The 18,801-nt window shown below is 36.8% G+C and overlaps 2 long non-coding RNA genes across 3 annotated transcripts in view; both read right to left on the bottom strand.

Annotated features, from left to right (window-relative positions):
• Positions 1 to 18,801, bottom strand: part of LOC102164643 (uncharacterized) — a 1,014,431-nt gene that overhangs the window by 778,898 nt on the left and 216,732 nt on the right. The window lies entirely within an intron of this gene.
• Positions 1 to 18,801, bottom strand: part of LOC110255841 (uncharacterized) — a 233,609-nt gene that overhangs the window by 6,641 nt on the left and 208,167 nt on the right. Inside the window, exon 3 of one of the 2 annotated variants that reach the window (XR_014820103.1) lies at positions 1,285 to 1,378. This is a non-coding gene — a long non-coding RNA (uncharacterized LOC110255841). Of the gene's footprint in view, positions 1 to 1,284; positions 1,379 to 3,976; positions 8,083 to 18,801 lie in introns of those variants that run through there. The other variant, XR_014820104.1, reaches the window with a different exon arrangement.

Genomic DNA, 18,801 nt, shown 5'->3' with positions numbered 1-18,801 from the left:
TGCTGAACTTTAAACTGTGAGGACAGAAAACACACATTTTCCAAATAACTACCTTGAGTTCAAAACGAGAGGAGACATGAGACACCCTAACTTCAAGCTTAAATTTTCAGACAATTTCATTTCTTCTCTCAGACACACTGAATCACATAAGGGCCACTGGACTCTGGCATGTGTTGCACCTTGGAAAAGAGTACTGTAATTTCATGGGATTCCATCTATAAGTTGACACTTAAGGTGTGCTCTTAAGAGATCTTTCCAATGTTCTATCAAAATGGCAGTGCTAGCGATTCACTATAAGGTTTGACCAATGGGCCCCATGATCACATTCACTGTCATACTCCTTACTGACAAACAGATTCCTTGGACAATGCAGACCCCGAAACAATATGCTAGGCCATTAGTCATTGTCCAGGAGTTCACAGATATCCTTAACCTCAAGTCATTTCTCTCTTTATTCAAAGTACGTCCAAAGCTCTGCCACTGAGAAGACTTCCATTTACCCATCTTTATAGGGACTTCCACATAAGGTGCTACTGTTTGCTGGAAGCAGTCACTTTCAGCCTACAAAACATATTGAGACAATCTATTCAGAAGCCCAGCCCTGATTTTTTTCTCCATCAGCAAATCCAAAGGAAACTCTAGTAGGACATAGTTGCCAACTGATCATTAGTCTAAGAGAAGTATGTGACTTAGACTCTTGGCTTTAATCATATATAACTTTCTTTGTCCTCTGGACCTGATGGTTTCTATTCTTTGTCCTCTGGACCTGATGGTTTCTATCCTAAATTTGCATTACTGTTATAGTTGGAGAGCCACTGTGCCCTCTCAAACTGTGCAAATAGTCATAGGTAGAGATTTGTTGCAGACAGCATGACTTTGCTCTTGAATTCCAGGTGTCAGTACTATAACTCCCTATTGAAGCTTTAGAAGTTTCCAAATGGTATTTTATCTACCAGAAACCCCTCAACAGTATGACTGAATTTGTTAGGTCTCACGGCCAAAGATAAATTATTATCATACATATCAAAAGATAGTCCTTGAAATCATCCAATAAATATTCAGAATGGTATTCCCAAATATCCCCAAAGCTAACTAGCCTACCACACACAGAGTGGTAGTAGTAAGAATTACAATATACAAGAACTCTTCTTTCAACATGAAGGATATATATGCCTTGTCCTGTTTGTTCTTCTCCACTGGAATTCTGAAAGTTCCTGCAATATAAAAGGCTCTTAAATCACTGTGGAGTTTTGTTTTCTACATTTTGGAATTTATGTACATTACCAGAGCATCTGGAGTACTAATCATGTTCTGTTCTTCAAATCCAATTAGCATAATATCAACATTCTTCTGTGGGATATTCAGATTTTAAGTCCCTCTGGAAAATATTGTGACAGAGTAAGACTTTATATTTGTAGTACTATTTCAAGAGTATATTTTTTTGTCCTAATGCACTTTGAAAAGAACACACATACCAGATCCATATAACACAAGGTATCATAGCAGAAATGGTATTGACCTCTTCTAGAAAGATTCCACATCAGACATAGAAAAATGGTTAAACATATAAGTCCATTGTGGTGTACCATCTTCTGCCATGAACTGTTTTATTCACAGGCTAAAACTATAAAAATAAATGGTGACAAGACAGGGACAGCCAACTCATCATCCTTTAAGCCTTTGAAAGTGGCAGTAATCTCTGGCTTTTTACTCAATATATGGCACTGCTTCTGATTTATAATCTTGGGTAGATGTGGAAGTTTCAAGAAGCCTTATTTCAATATTCAAGGAAATAACTGAAGCCATTCCAGGTGCTAAGTATATCCATTTTAAATACAAGCTTGAGGACTAGTACATGCCTACCTTAGATACATTGTAACTACTGAGAGGCACACACTGGCTACACTTTCACTTACTATCTGAATTTTATCTACCTCTATGCAAATGGCACTCTCTGGTATCAATGTTACCTTGGACAAAATGTTTAAAACCTCTTATAAAATCTGAGTATTTCTTTCCTGTGTACTCAGGAGAATGGCCATACTTCCCTTTGAAGAAGACCCTAAGAGATTACTATCACATGTGCTTGGGTCATGTTATGATCCGTCAAGTGATATTAGCCTCTTCAATTAATTGCCTCTGGTGTGAGAAATGTCTCATATTTGGTAATGTGTGAGAGAGGGTTACTTTCCATTGGAGTAGCTGCTATCAACCTTCTAATCATCCACTTTTTAAAATCAACTGTACCAGCTAATATTTTTGGCTCTGAATCCATAATTTCCCATGGAACCAGTGGTCCACTGTATCTTATTATAGTCTTCTCTATGTGCCATGTCCTATGATTTCCATCTGATCAGAGGCTGTTAAGGAAATTACCTTTCTTTTGACTCCAATGGTTAACTGCTGCCACCTAGCCTTCACTTTTCCAGAATTCTATCTCCTCTACTGACAGGGAGCCCAGGTTCATAACAGCATCTCTTAACATCTTCCTTGGTCTACTGAGCCTGACTTGAGCAAGAGGTGATTTGCTAAAGCTTCCAAGTTAATCTCTCTAGTTTGCTAACCTTATAATAAAGTTCCTTTAGATGTTTCCATGGAGGCATTTTGACATGCTCATTATGCCCTGAGTTGGAAACTAACTAACTTGATTGTTTAGCCTTCCTTAATTCAGGGCAACAAAGACACTTAGCAAAAACCTACTAACTCCATAATCCCTTTAATTACTATTTTCTCATATCTATCCAATGCTAGCAAATTTTTTTAAGCAAGAAGATCCCTGTTCAACTCTTCCAAACTATCTATAGGCAGTTCTAACAACATATTACAATGCAGCAGTATAGCAGCAGTAAGCAACACTCTACTTACTATGAACAATATGTAATCTAGCCAGAGAGGGATCCAACCCTAGAATCCCATCCTGACAGTGAGCTACCTAGAAGCACTTTTGGAACCAGGTGTTTCAGTTCAAGTTCCCCAGAAGCAAATGCTGAAACATGGATTTATGTGGAAATGCATAAGAAATGTTCCAGGAGTTGGGTGGCTTGTGGTAATATGAGAGCAAGTGATACTGAGAAGCTACAAAGCTCAAGCAAAGATGCAACAGAAAGTAAAGCTTCACAGGTGATAAGTTTGACTTAATTTTTCATTGGAATTTTGGAAACAATGTAGATTCTACATAGATCATGACGAAAGGAGCAAAGAAGCTAGAATATTTATTCCCCGTAACCTATCAGTCAGAATTTAAGTGATATCTGCTGGGAACACGAATTCCTTGTCACTTAAGGTTCTCAGTACTCCGGGGCACAGTAAGCTCTGGAAGGCTAGAACAGGTCTCTGAGAAAGATATGCAGGGGCTGGCTGTTGAGAGTGAAATCACACCAGAAGTCCAAACGCATGAAAATGGTAAAGGCATCAGAAGTGATCACAGATGGAACATTAATTTCATTTACAATTATATTTAAAGTTCTTTGGAAATTTCTGGATTTTTCAAAACTCCAGTAGTTTAATAAAACATAGCAATCTCTTAGCAGCTCAAACACCCATGATTGTTTTTAGTGCTTTGGGACAAAATTACTTTTATAAGGTTAGCACAGGGTTATATACTTGCAATTCCATATAACTTGTAATAATCTAATATTATTTTCTACTTGTGCCAATGTTACAAGTTATACAGTTTAAGTAACCTTGATAAATCACTTAAAATATGATTTTCTCTCCAAACAGATATTAGATGTACATACATTTTTTCCCTTTCAAGAAGTTCTATATTTGTATCCATAACCAAAATAATGTAATAGAGTTTCTGATGGGTTAAAATTCAAAATGCATTTTATCAAATAGGGATAATTCTCACAATTCATAATGATTACTAAAATAATATAATTCAGCCTACATGGTTATATTAAAACACGGCATCCTTACCAGTACAATAATGGCTATGTCAGCTTCATTCATTTTTGTGTTTGTCTTTGGGTTGAGGGTTGGGCATAGCTTTACACTGAAGGGAGTTGGGATAACAGAACTATCGCTTTTCCTCCTAGAGATTTCTTCAAGTAGCTCCCCAAAATAAATTTTAGAGTAATTTTAAAATATCAGTTTTCCATGTATATATTTACTATAATGTAATCTTCACTTTTGCCAAAAAGTTTTGTGGTATAAGGGTTGATATGACATTAGAAAATAGCATGTTTTCACTCAGCATCCAGAGAAAATGTTAGTTTTCAATGAATATATCAACTAGGATTGAATACAATGTGATTGTCGTACAAACAAAATACTTGTCAAGAGGACAATGAAGAAGTGAAGTGGTTCATAGACTAAAACCAAAGAAGAGTAAAATTGTATTGGATTTATGTCATGAATAGATAATTGCACTTGAGGAGGCAATTTACTACACAGTGACCCCCTTCCTGGTCCTCTGTCAAATTCAATTCCCCTCACTCAGATGACATGACTTATTTATAGTTTCTGTCTATACAAGCAAAATGAAATGGACACTTGAGCATTTATCCAGTGATTTTAATCAATGCAGTTACTTTATGAATTCTCCATCTTTAAGAGAAACAATTCATTTTTCATTACTTATCTGGAATGGTCACCATTCTTCCTCAAATTTTGACTCTCCAAATGTTTTCTTAGGCACTAATTTATTCACAGTAACTCAATGTTCTATACTAATCCATTCTATGAAAAACAACTGAATAATTATATACACTACTTTTGTTTTCAAAACCCAATTACTTTGTCTGCTATTAATTTTTTTTAGTCATTAATATTTTACCAATACGCTAAAAGAAGAATTATACAACTTGACATGGCTAGTTCACTTTCCTCATCACATTTGGTAGTGGGAGTGGCTTTAACTTCTACAAGCACCATTTCTAGATGTAGGAAGACCTAGTCATTTGTCGTCTTGGCAGATGTCTATGTTTGCTGGCCTAACAGGTACAATACTTTGCAATTTCATATTTTAATATGATTTCATATATCTTTGTTTACAACATAAGTTGACCTTGAGGAATTCCCATTGTGGCTCAGAGGGTTAAGAATCTGACTAGTATCATGGGAATTCGGGTTTGATCCCTATTCCTGCTCAATGGGTTGAGGATCTGGCATCACCATGAGCTGCGGTGTAGGTCACAGACGTCGTGGCTCAGATCTGGCATGGCTGTGGCCAGCAGCTACACCTCTGATTTGACTCCTAGCCTGGGAAGGTCCATATACCATGAGTGTGGCCCTAAAAAAAGACAAAAAACAATAATAATAATTTGACTTTGAAACCTAATATGCCATTTAGTAAGATCTTTAATACCTGACATCTACAAATAGAAAAGGGAAATGTCTATGGAACACTGATACACTTTTAATATTTGCAAACAAAATTTGAAAGATGAAAATTCAATTTCTCCACTCTCATTGACTAAAAAAAAAAAAAAAAAAAAGATTTTCCAAATGGATTCATAAAGCCATACAGGCCTCTGATGATACTGTATTTGACCCTAAGAATATGTTACTATCCCCTGAAGGATTAGTAATGCACATAAATAACAGATCTTGCTCATATGGGGCATGGGGCTTTAAGAAGGAAACAGACAAGTTGGCCACAGAAAAGGAAGAAGAAAAGGACATGTAGAAATCTTGATCAAAACTTAACTAAAAGCAATTTACACCAGCTAGAGACAAAGACAGTCACTGACAGAAGTCTAGCGATGACTTTTCAGTATGTTAAAAAATATCTGTTTCCTTGACAAGTTGGTTAGGAAATAACACAATAGTGTTTGGAGTAATCTTTACGGATAGATACATACCAAAGAGTCAAAGAATTGACTGCACATTTTCACCTTTACTAAAATTCCAGATTAGGCTCCACAATGAATTGATTTTCACATTAAAAGTGCTTAAGTGTTCACATTTCTACAAATTCCTCTCAGCTTTCAAACCATTACACTTCTATTAAAAGGTATATTTTAATATTATGAAACATACCAAATATAATGACACATGTAATATTTATGTGAAGTTTACAACTAAGATGAAAATAAATATGCCTATGCTCAAATCAGGTTAAGAAAAAGAAACATACCAAACCCTTGTAATCCCTGTGTGCACCTTTTTAATTTCAAACTCCTTATTACTCCTAAGAGGTATCTTTATCCTGAATTCTTGCTTGCTTTCCTTTTTTTAACCAAAGATTCAGTTATTTCTTTATATGAAAATCATACTATGTGTATTTTTATGCAAATTTTCTTTATAGTCAACATTATATTTTAGATTTTAGGTTTGTGATGTTGATCAATTCAGGTCTTAGCTGTGGTTTAATCCTTTTCATGATTAAAGTAGTCTGATGTATTAATACTGAACAATACATCTATCCATTCTCCCAATGATGAACATTTGCTGCCATTTTTAGGGATTTTTTGTGTGTGTTATTTACAAACAAAGCTGCTATTAACAATATTATTCATGGCCTGGAGACAAATGAAAGTAGAATTGATGATCAAGAACCACATGTTTGAGAACCAACTCACTTTGCCTTGTATATATAACACGTCATATACAGATCAGCTGAAATGTATTTGGAAAAGAGAAGATAAAAGTCTGCAAGATAGAGCTATGAGAAAAACTAGGAGATTTTTTTTCTCAAAGAATGAAGAGATGTCCACCATTACAAAACTGTATCATTAAGAACTGAAGATATATTTCACAAGTGATTTTTTTTTAATGCACAGAAAAAAGTATTAGAATTGGAGAATGATCAAACAAGGGATAAGTCTTATAGGAGCTTTCTCAATTATTCCGATCCATCAACTACATGTTACTTTGTCAAAGTCTGTGTCTATCAGACAAGAAGGGGCAGAGACAGAATTTCAAGGTTTTTGAATAGTAATCAAATATAGATTAAAAAGTAAGCAATGAGGTCTTACCTGTACAGTACAGGGAACTATATCCAATCTCTTGGGATAGAATATGATGGAAGATAGTATGAGAAAAAAGAATTACATTTATGTATGACTGGGTTACTATACCATTCAGGAGAAATTGACAACACCGTAAATCAACTATACTCTAATAAAAATAAAATTAAAAATAAAGCATAAAAATAAGTAAGCAAGATCTGTATTAAAAAGTAAAGATAACTCACAGGGAAAAAACAAAAACAAAAATTAAACTGTTATTGTCATCACTGCCTACGTATGCTCAGAATATTCTTGACCTGATATCATTACTGTACTCTGAAAAAAAATAAAGAAGAGGAAACTTAGGCATGAATTCATATAAATTACACTAACCACTGAGAATATGCCATGGAGGTGATTTCTTGTTGTCAGGAGGCATTTACTTTCAAAGTGAATTTTCATTCTCTTTACCATGCTAAACATAAATCCATATGTAAATACATTATGATGGTCTTCTAGAGGTGGAATTTGTCCAACAGTGCAGAATTTTATTCAGTTAATATTTGTTAAGTAAAGTGAGGAACTCATCTAGCCAAAATCTTAGGGATAATCTGTTAATTTCACGTTAACTACCAATCCCTACATTCTGAGAAGTTTTTAAAAAAAATAAACCTTAAGGAGAGTTCAAGTTTTCCCATAATTAAACTGGTTCCAATTAGTCTATCATTTGTCTTTCAAATTTATGAATGTGTATCAGTAGGGTTTGGTCAGTAAAACAAAACACTAAGTGAAAAAAATAAATTTTTTCCATGAATTTTTTTCATTTGAATTATCCCTATATGATTTACTATATATAAAATATACAGATCTTGACTTTAAATGATTAGTAAAGTTCACTGAACAGTTTATGTTACATATGCAAGGCTATTGTCTTTGCATATGGGGAGTTAGAGTCTCAAGTCTACAGGCATGCAGTCGAGACGGAAAGATGACATAGAGTAGGCAAAACAAGGACAAACTAGAACCTATAAGTTCAAGCTATGACCCACACAGGACAGAGTGCAACCCATTTCAGTATCTCATCATCTTCAAGCTTACAACTTCAATGATCCTGCAGAAGTTTGCACCTCTCATCACAGAACTAGACATGCACCTGGTCCAGCAGTCATAGGCACTAGAGGCAGCCCTGGAGAAAGATGAATAAGCTGCATAATTTAGACAAATTTTTGGCCAACAAGACAGTTTCATGTGTTGGTTTAACCACGACAGCTACGTTTTTGAGTTACCAGTGTCAAGTACAGTATGAATAAACATATGCTTTTATCCTACTTGTATATGTTCTTACTGAACTTACACAACTGCATTACATCTACAAGATGTGCAAAGATCATGAAAAAAATGTATATTTGTGTTTTCTAAATTGAATCATTTTGACAAACTTTGAACAGTAATTATGTTAGCCTAAAGACAGTTTCACACTATGATTAGACAAAACCTTAGACTTATGCTATATTAATTTAGTAAATATTCATTAAGTATAATTTCTACGTAAGGTGGAATACTGTCCTAACAGCCCCAAAGCTATCTAATTTTGAAATTTTTCATATCATCTAGCATTCCAGACTGCTTCAATTGTGTAACCTGCCAAATTTCTTCCTAAGAAATAATTTTTGCTTATATCGAATTGGTTTTGAGTTAGAAAGTTATTGGAAAGTAATGAGACTTTCTTGTTCTGTGCCTGAATGTTGATGGATTGTATTTTTGGATGTCTTAGTTTGAATAGCAGGTTCTTGTAGATTTCCAATAAATAGCCTATATCACTTAGAAATCCCCTTGCCTTAAAGTAAGAACACTCTCAATTTTCTGTGGCTTTTACAAATTTGAGATTATTATTCACACATAACATTTGAGAGGCTGACTGGGGATTTTGAGTTGAAATGTAGAATGTGTACTTTTAAAATAATATTGTCTTTAAGTTACCTCTTCAAGCAGAACATCGGAATCCCAGAATACATCATTGATATTATATGGGAGTTGCCTATATTTTATTTTTTGTTCTATATAATTAAAAAAAGCAACAGAGAAGCCTTGAAAATGGCTCAGGAAATTAGGTCTATTTGCCATAAACCATGCATCAGACAGTCCACCTCTGTTCCCCTCTTCCATTCCTCATATGCTATGAGACATTGTTTTTGGTTGGTTTCTGTCTATTTTGAAGAGACTGTTTTCTTTTGCAGAATGCTGATGCAGCATATTTCACAGATGACAATCAATTAACAGTGCAAGAGTTACAGTCAGACTAAGAACACAGTCTTAGAAAGAAGTACAGAAACGGATTTGTGATTGTTTGAGAATGAGGCCCTAAAGTCATGTATTCATTAGACTTACATGAAATGGACAATGTTCTGTGTCCCAATATTTACGTCCGTGAACTCCCACATCAAACATATCTCCACTACTGCCACATTCCAATCCATTTCCACAGTGCATACAAAGCTTTCTAGATTATAATTCTGATTCTCTTACATCCTAATCAATATTGTTTCAAAAAGTATCTACCTCCCTTCTGAATAACATCCAAATATGTTTTCATCATTTATATTTGTTTTTTGGCCATAAATCATCAATAATGTTCATTAAGCTTGCAATATTAGGAGAAACAGAAGTAGGAAGTCTGAAACAAAGGTGAGAACAGCCACCAGAGAGGTTCAAAATCTAGGACAGTATTGGTAAACTGAGAAAGTTTCATGAGGTAAAGAGTGTTCAGGGCACTGTAAAAGTTAACCAATAGGGTAAACAAATAAACAAGTAGGGGGCCTATTTAAGGGAGTTAACTTTACATAGATATGTGATACTGCATATGTATTTCATGATAAAATAACACCAGTCTCCTTTGGAAGATTTGTATTCAAAGATAAGTGTTTTGAATTGCAGATCTTGAATAGTTTTAAAGGTATTGAACCCCTGTTGTCAAAAATATGGGAAACCAAGAAAATGTACATTAAAGCTAACATATTTTTTTCCCCTGAAAATTTGTAATTCAGTGTATATACTAAATAGATCAAGGGTATAACAAATAGGTCATGAAAATAATTTGAAGCTGCAATTTACAGCAAAAGAATACTTAATGTTTATATAACTGATCTTTGTATTGGCTCAGAACCTGTCTAGCATTATAGTAACACAGGAGGCAAAAAAAAAAAAAAAAAAAAAAAAAATCATAACTCTTAAATACATTATTTGTATCTGAAGTATAAAGTTGTTTTAAAAAGTGAGTACATTTGGAATTTGAAAGGATTGTTAAAAAAAAAAAAACAAAAAACTGGAGTCCCTGTTGTGGCTCAGTGGGTTAAGGACCTGGCATTGCCACAAGCTATGGTATAGGTCATAGATGCAGGTTGGATCTGGTGTAGGCCCCAGTTTAAGCTCCAATTCAACCCCTGTCCTGGGAACTTCCATATGCCACAGGTATGGCCTTTAAACAAACAAACAAACAAACAAACAAACCAAAAAAACTTAATCGCTGAACACATAATTTTAGCAAATAATTTCACTTCTTTAACCATATTTTGTAGTTTATGAAATAAAGGGTAACAATTTAAGTTCATTAATATTAGTCCCCTTATTTTCCTATAATATAGAAAGAACATTTATACTTTACTCTTGTTTCTCACATAAGTTATGAGTTAAATGTAAACTTAATTTTTTTGTTAATTTTAGCAAGAAAAATTTAATGAAATATATTCATTCTATACCATTTTTAAAGAAATTCTGTTTTATTGTTTACAAATACAACTCTTCCTGGCAATGAACAGTTGCAAATAAAACCATGATTAGAAACTAGAGTTTTAGAGGAGAGTAGGTATTTCAGTAAATCGGCAGGGTTTTTCTCAGTAATGAGGAAGAGTTTGAACATTCTCCAGAGGGGTTTAAATGTGTATTAACCAGGAATATGATGTGAATTGTAATTTAGAAATATTTCTCTATGTGCGATTTTGTAAACAGATTATGACAATTCTGAGGCAAGCGGCAAATTTAGCGGATGTGGCAAAATCCTGTAAAGAATTACAATGTCCAAAACTAAAAATTGGAAATAGAGATAAAAGGTATGGATAATAGCCCTGGAGACTGAATGGGAATGGAAAGTTTGGCAGAATAAAGAATTCTATCACAGTCCCAGAAAGTAAATTTTCAGGATGACAAGTAGCAGGGATCGTTCTACTGAAAATGAGAGGTAAGATCTAGAAACATTTCACAGTTTTGTTACTCAAAGTGTGGTTCATGGAACAGCAGCACAGGCTTCGCCTGGAAGCTTATTAGGGTTTTGGAGTTGGTGCTTCTATCCTAAAACCACAACATTTGAATGAGAATTTTCACAGGAGGAACCGACCTAGTGATTACTAGGTACAAAGGATAAAATTGGGGGTAGACCCTCTCTCACAGTCCCTCGTCATTGAGAAGTTTGTTTCCTAACACTACAACTTGAGTTTCTACAGATGTAGAGATCCCGATTTCTGGAAATGGGACAGAATGCTTATACTACAGGACAAAGTGTGTAGTCCTGTAAAATTAAAGCTACCACAGCTAAGGCTCATTTTGGGCTCTTGTAATGGTAGACATGTGGGTCAAGAAAGGAATTACACCTTCTGTTAGTGTAATTACTATCAAGGCACAAGTGTTTCTGTCTCAAAATGTCATTTTTTTTAATCCAATAGACTCCTGGAGGGTGTGCTTGAATGTGTAATTTCAGCCTGCAAAACATTGTCATCAGGGACTTAGATTACCCCAGAGATAAAGAACTAGACTACCTACTGAGGAAACTTTAGAAAGAGTGACAAGGAAAGATAATAGATACTGACTACAGATTTGGGATCAACTTAATCAATCAATGGGGAATGCTGATTGACTCAAGAGAGATTCTTTTACCATTTTAAGAAGTTATAAATACCCACTACCTCAAAGAACCAGTGATGGTACAGTATAAACTTTATGCGGTATACGTAACTAGACCAGAGTGATATGAAGACGGCCTGTAATGTAGCAGATCCTGAGTCTTACCTATCCAAATCCCAGCCTTTTCCATTTCCATACATGCAAGCCAAACATGCAGCATTTATGAATCTTTGCCTGAAGATTTTCTTGACATTAATTCTATCTGCAGATAGGCCGAAAGTCCAGGAAAAATAATAAGTTCCCTACAAGGTAATGGATAAATATGCCTGCTCTCTGACAGGTCTATCAATATAATTCAATCACATATTCTACCCTAAGAAACAGTCCACAGAATTTATCTCCAGTTGCTCATGGAAGTAACTTATCTGATAATGCACTCTTTTTGGCCTATTTTCCATTCTTATCTCATTTTCACACTCACCTACACTATGTTGAGATCCTCTGACCTATAAACTACTAGCGCCCAAAGCACTGTTTCAGGTGACTCCAGACTAAAATGGACACCATCCGCATACAGTTATATTGGATTCGTGAACTTGGAAAACACTGCCAATGGAAACTTAGTAAAGCACAGATGTACAAAGATATTCGTAATAAAAAATAGCAACATTTGTGAAAGAGAAGAGGAAAAATGTCTACAATGGTTCTAAGACATGCAGTCAATAAAACAGTGGGAAGTCACTCTGGACTAGCTGAAAGGCAGCAAGGACGACAAGAAATGTCCACAGTGCCAAGAATTTCAGAAACGTGAAGTATTTTAATATCTAAAATCTGTCCATTCTTTTTAGCACAGTGATAATATCTGTGGCATGTACAGGCAGGGTCAGATTCTAGCACATTTCAGAGGTTAATGGGAGGGAGACAGATGAGGTTAATGGGGGGGGTACAGAGAAAGGCAGTGAGAAAGAATAAAACTTGACAAAGTGATTGTACAAGAGAAACTTGGAAGAGAAACTTTGTCTTTTTGAAGGCCGAAAACTAATGATTTAAAAAAATATAAAGGGACACCAGAAGTATCAAGCCAAAGATCCTTGAGTGAGGGTGTAGTGTGATAAAGTAAGAAATATAATAAAAGAATGAGTTTAGGGCACGGGATGTAATGCTTGAAGCTAAACTAAAACGGTGAGGTTAGGAATCACTTTGTTTTCCTATATTTACATGTTTTTCAAATGAAAGCAATGTTTTAGTGACCTGCAATCATAAAAATCTAAATAAACCCCTTCAGAGCTCAGTAAAATAAAAGGTTCCCCTTCAAATACAGGGATTGGAGAAAAATAAATATTTAATGAGAAGATACATTTTTTGAACTGAATTTCAGGTAGTCACTATCAAAACAGCCTAAATTTATGAAATAAATAAAGATGTTCCACTTGATCAAAGCTTGGTAGGCCATCGCTTGAGACTGAGTAACTGGCATTTGCCAAAATTACTTTAGACTCATCAGGTAGCATAGAGGAGTCAAGTAATTCTTGTAGGATTCCGGTGCTAAATACTACTACTTGATGATCTATATCGTAGGGTTACCAAATAATTGTCATTGTTTCATTTAAACTTGATTTTGACTTACTGATTTTATTTTTAAATTATAAAATATGATCTGTGTACAAAAATGAAAGATTTATCAATACCGATTTCAATGCATTAGAATAACGTAAACATGTGTTTAACCACCATTGAAGAAAGAAACAGTCCATTTGCAGGAACCCAGAAACTACCTTCTTTCATTTTCTGATCAATATCCATTCCCTATCACCCAAAGGTAACTTCTATCTTTACTTCTAACACTATAATTCAGAACTGCCTGATTTTGTACTTTAAGCAGGATAGGATTTCTTGTATCCAATATTACAATTCCATGAAGCTGTAGTGCATTACATGCAATTGAACTATAATATCCTTACAGTGTGAATACAGTGTAATATCAATCCATCCATTCTACTTCTGATGACTGTTTGAACTTTATCAATTTTGTACTGAAAACATTCTATTCCTTTGTGGTTAGAACTTGTATTTTTCTTTGCCATTATATTTAGATCTACAGTCCATCCTGAATGAATTATGGATAATACTGCTTTAAATTTTCTCACACACGCACCTTGTTGTAAAAGGAATTGCTAGGTAAGTTGCATATGCTCAACTTTAATAGACAATATCACCAGTGTTTGAGAGTTTCAGTCTCTCTCTATCCTACCTGCATATGAGTCCTGATGGTTATATTTTAGCCATTTTGGTTTTAGCTTTTATCCAATTTCCATATTCCCATTACCAGAAAAAAGTCTTAGATTTAACATGCTATATCAAGTAAGTTAAAAAGGATCCCAGACTCAGTAATAAATGTAAATCATATTTAGTCACCAAGGTTGACCATAGCTAGATATGTAACATATGGGAATTTTAGGATAGCAAAGATGCTATGACTGGTGTAACATAACCCTTTTAAACATAAAAATACTAACTGTTGGAGTTAGCCAGACTGGAGTTAGACCTGAAGAATTCAGGCAAATTATTTACTTCTTTGAATTTTTCTTCTCATTTAAAATAAGACTATTAGGACTTACCTCAAGACATTGACCAAAAATTACATTAAATAATGTAATAGTATGTAAGATCTTTGGACATTATATGTAGTTAGTTATTCACATATTCTTTATCTCTTTATTTTTCAATTGTATAAACAGGATCAGAGATTTAAGCTGACCAAATACATATTATCAAAAATGTTTAACAGATACCCTGGTGCTAAAAACAGGATGCTAATTCACTTCCCAGTATCCTTTAAATCTCTGTAGCTTCAGCTTCATTGCACACAAAATGAACAAGGAGGAATACTGTTCTACTTTACTCTGATGATATATGAATTAAGAACATATAACTAGACACAACTTTAAACTCCCATTTTTAAATGTAAAAGTCTGTAAAAAGATAAACTAGAAATACTAAGATTAATTTTTATATTTTGTATAATTTTTTTCTATTTATTCAAAAATGTTCATTAAATACTTAGTTTACTGTTTATTTATAACAGTCAAACTAGTTTTACACCTCAGGCCTAAGATTTCATTTACTATCTTTGAGAGCTCTATTTTTATCGCTTATGAGACACCTCTATCTATATGCCTAGATTTTTTTTCCTTCTAGCATGATCCTATTCATCCTCCTGTATATATTTATTTATGTCTGACTTTATAACATGACGCAACAAAAGGAACATATAAGAAAAGTGTGATTCAATGTCATTTCTACAGTTTTGAGAAAGCATTCTTATTCCTTCATATAACTGTGTTTTTTCCAAGCCTCTCTAAAAAATTAACCCAGACACTGTAGGTTAGCCAGAGAGATGTTAACTCCAATGAGATGAGTTAACTTCTTCTGAACCCGTGGATATTGTCAATAAGAACAACTAAGAGCTCATTTGGGCTGTGGAATATTCTAACGCCAGCACTACTCCCTGCCATTTTAGTACCACTGTAAAAAAAGAGAGCAGTTTTTTCTACAGAAAGATTTAATTTAGATGTAGTGTCCATCACTCAAATAGCCACTTTTTACATCTCCTGGCAGCCCCCATTACACATTCTAAAAAATTCTCTTTTGCTGTAGTGCTTACAAAATACATCTCATTAGTACTGTGCATCAAAGCTCAGTACCTTGACAACATTAAATATATGCAGCTTTGTATCCATGGTCTCATGATTCTTCGCTTCCAATAAAGAAAAGCAACATTTTAATGCTATTGCTATTAACCATGATTTTCTGTTGATCCTTCTTTCTCAATCCCCCAATTGCTAGGAGTTTCACATGTTTTACATAACCCCAGGGCTGGGTAAAAATTACCTTGGCTGGAGATCCTATTGTGGTTCAGTGGTAATGAACCCAACTAATACTCATGAGGATGCGGGTTCAGCCCCTGGCATTACTCAGTGGGTTAAGGATCTGGCAGTGCCAAGAGCTGTAGTGAAGGCTGCACATGTGGCTGGGATGTGGTGCTGCTGTGGCTGTGGTGTAGACTGGCAGCTGTAGCTCCCATTCCACCCCTAGCCTAGGAACTTCCATGTGCCATGGGTGTGGCCCTAAAAATATTTAAAAAGAAAAATTGACCTTGGCATGTATTTTTAAATTGAGCACTTGCAGTGATTTTATCCTACAGAACACTTAACTGAAATTATGCCACATTTTCTTTCTGATTTCTTCACATGATAATGTGAAGGACAGAAACAACAATAAAAAAAAGAAAGAGACTGTTGTTAAGATGCTCGGGACATTTTTTCCTATGAAGGTCACATTACTAACACAAATTTAGGATAACCTGTATGCTTAATGAGAACAATTAAGCAGTCAATTTGCTATACTGTTACATCTGACCTTCGATGGATCAAGCTATCACCTAACACTTTTATTAGCTTTTGATTTTTTTTTAATAATTCAGATTTTAAAGTGACAATAAGTCACACAGTGTATCCTAATGATGGTATTAAAATTCAAACTACTGCTCATAAAAGAGTTTGTTTCTTCACCCTTTATAAGCCACATTTCTGTAGTTTTATCAGTTGGCAGTAGAGAATTATAAAGGTTCCCCCAGGCTTTTCTCAGCAGGTAAGTATGTTTCTTGAAAACTCAGTGGCACCAATTCCTTCTGTGCCACTGGTTTACCTGGAGATACACATGTCCAGAGGCAGATGGATTCCATCTTGACTACTCTGGCTTCATTTTTGTTCTTCCATCAAGGTGTGACACCTACTTTTGAGCTTCATCTTTTACAGCCTTTCCAGAAAACACATTTGATTCAGATATTTGCTAAAAAGAAACCATATTTAGGTTCTAATATCAAGTCACTAAAAAATACTCCAACACTCCTTAGAGACAGTAAATGTATAAGGACTCACAAGTCTTCCTGAAAAGAGCTAAGCGATATGTCTGCAGTACAACGGCAGACACATTTCAAATCATTTCATGAACCAGAGACTGCAAAACACATTGAAAAATCTCTTTTAATTTACATGTCCCTAAAAGCCTGTGTCTCATCCAAATAGTATGTTTTATTATAAGTGGTATTTTAGCCTCAATTCAAACCTGATACTTTTGGACTGAGAGACCTACACATCGGTTTTCAGTTTTCATTCAGAGATTAAATTGCCACCCACATTTAAGAAGATGTTTCTCAATTAAGATGGCAGAGTAGAAGGACTGGAGCTCAATTTCTCGCCTAAAAACAACAAAATTCACAACTAAAGACTGAGTAATCTCCACCCAAATGGACTGGGAACCTTAAAAAAGATACCCTACTCCAGAAGAAAAAGAGGAGGCCACATGAAGAAGTAGGAGGGGCGATTTTGCGATATAAACAACCCCATACCTCCCAGGTGGGAAGCTCCACAGACTGAAAACTAACTGGTTCACAGAGAGAGATTCACCTACCAGAGTGAGAGTTCTGAGCCCCACATCAAACCCTCACGTGCGGGGATCTGGCACTGGGAGAAAGAGTCCCTAGAGCATCTGGCATTGAAGGCCAGTGGGGCTTGTGTGCAGGAAATGGAGACCCCATTCTTAAAAGGCACACACGGACATTCACACACACTGGGTCCCAGGGCAGAGTGAGGTCTGCACAGGAATGTGCAATCCTGACTGCAGTTCTTGGAGGACATCCTGGGAAAACAGGGGTGAATGTGGCTTGTTGTAAGGGAAGGACATTGAAGGCAAAGCTCTTGGGAATATTCAGCAGCCAGGCCTTTCTCTGGAGGTGGTCATTTTGGTAAAATCTGGCCCCATGTCAGTCAGTGCTGAGAAGCTCCAGGGCAAACAACAATCCAGGTGGGATCACAACCCTGCCCCTCAGTAAACAAGCTCCCTAAAAACCCCCAGGCAGGGACGCCTGGGTGGGGGCTGAACACCGAGACCTCACCTCCGAAGGTTAATCCCTGAGAAAGGGCCAGGGGACGCCTGGGTGGGGGCTGGACACCGAGACCTCGGCTCCAGAGATTAGTCCCCAGGCTAGGGGGGCGGGGCAGAGCGGAAACTGCTTGGGAGGTCTAGAAACCAGTTGACGGGGCAGAGACTGCCTGGGAGACTAGAAAACAAAGCTGTCACAGAGGAAGGGAGCAATACTCCAGGAGTGGGGAAGGGGAAAGCCACATCAGAGGGAACCTGGGAGAAGAGCCTGGTCTGCGCCCGTGCTGGGGAGGGGAGAGAAGAAGGGGTGGGTCCCCATAGAATACCCCCCACGCCACAGCAAGCTTACAGGCCCGCTAGCTAGCTGAAAACTCTGCTTCCCAGTGCATCCCCTCCCCCCACCCCCGCCACGCCCTATGCTCTCACAGACCTGGGGCTGCCTGCCATCCAGGAGGGCTGGCCTCAACAATTGCCTGAAGCCTGCCACCGCAGGGGCTGTCCCTGCACAGGCCTGCTTGCCCTTTGGAGGGGCTACACTTCCGCAGAGCAGCACCAAACAGCACCAGCCCCCGAGAAAAGGCCTGCAGCCTAGAAAAGCTAGAACAAGCTTAGCCAGGCTGTGAATAGATCGGCCTAATTCTCGGATGGTTTTTCTGAGTCGGGTTGCCCCGGGGAGGAGCCTCTTCGGTTTCCAACGGCCCTGCTACCCGCCCAAGCCCCCAGGGGATGCTCTAGTGGACCAGCTGCATAGGACTGCCAGCTCCAGGCAGGACCCCCTGCAGCCCAGAAAAGCTGCAACAAGCTCAGCCAGACTGTGAAAAGATCCGCCTACATTCTCAGGCTGTCCTTCTGAGTTGGGCTGCCCTAGGGAAGAGCCTCTCAGGTTCTCAGTGCCCCAGATAGCTGCTCCAGCCCCCAGGGGGTGATGCACCCCTAAAGAGCAGCTGCCCAACACCGCCAACCCCCTGCAAGAACCCCACAGCCTAAAAACACCAGAGCAAGCTCTGCATGACCAAGTGAAATCTGCTACCATCGCGGTGTGGACCTCTCAGTCCTGTCTGCCCTCAGG

This window comes from Sus scrofa, chromosome 11 (assembly GCF_054392235.1).
Source record: "Sus scrofa isolate SSC_HxYL_T2T_F1_AM1 chromosome 11, Sscrofa_HxYL_maternal_Yorkshire_Landrace_v2.0, whole genome shotgun sequence".
Classification (NCBI taxonomy): domain Eukaryota; kingdom Metazoa; phylum Chordata; class Mammalia; order Artiodactyla; family Suidae; genus Sus; species Sus scrofa.
This window is presented reverse-complemented; position numbering and strand designations above follow the sequence as displayed.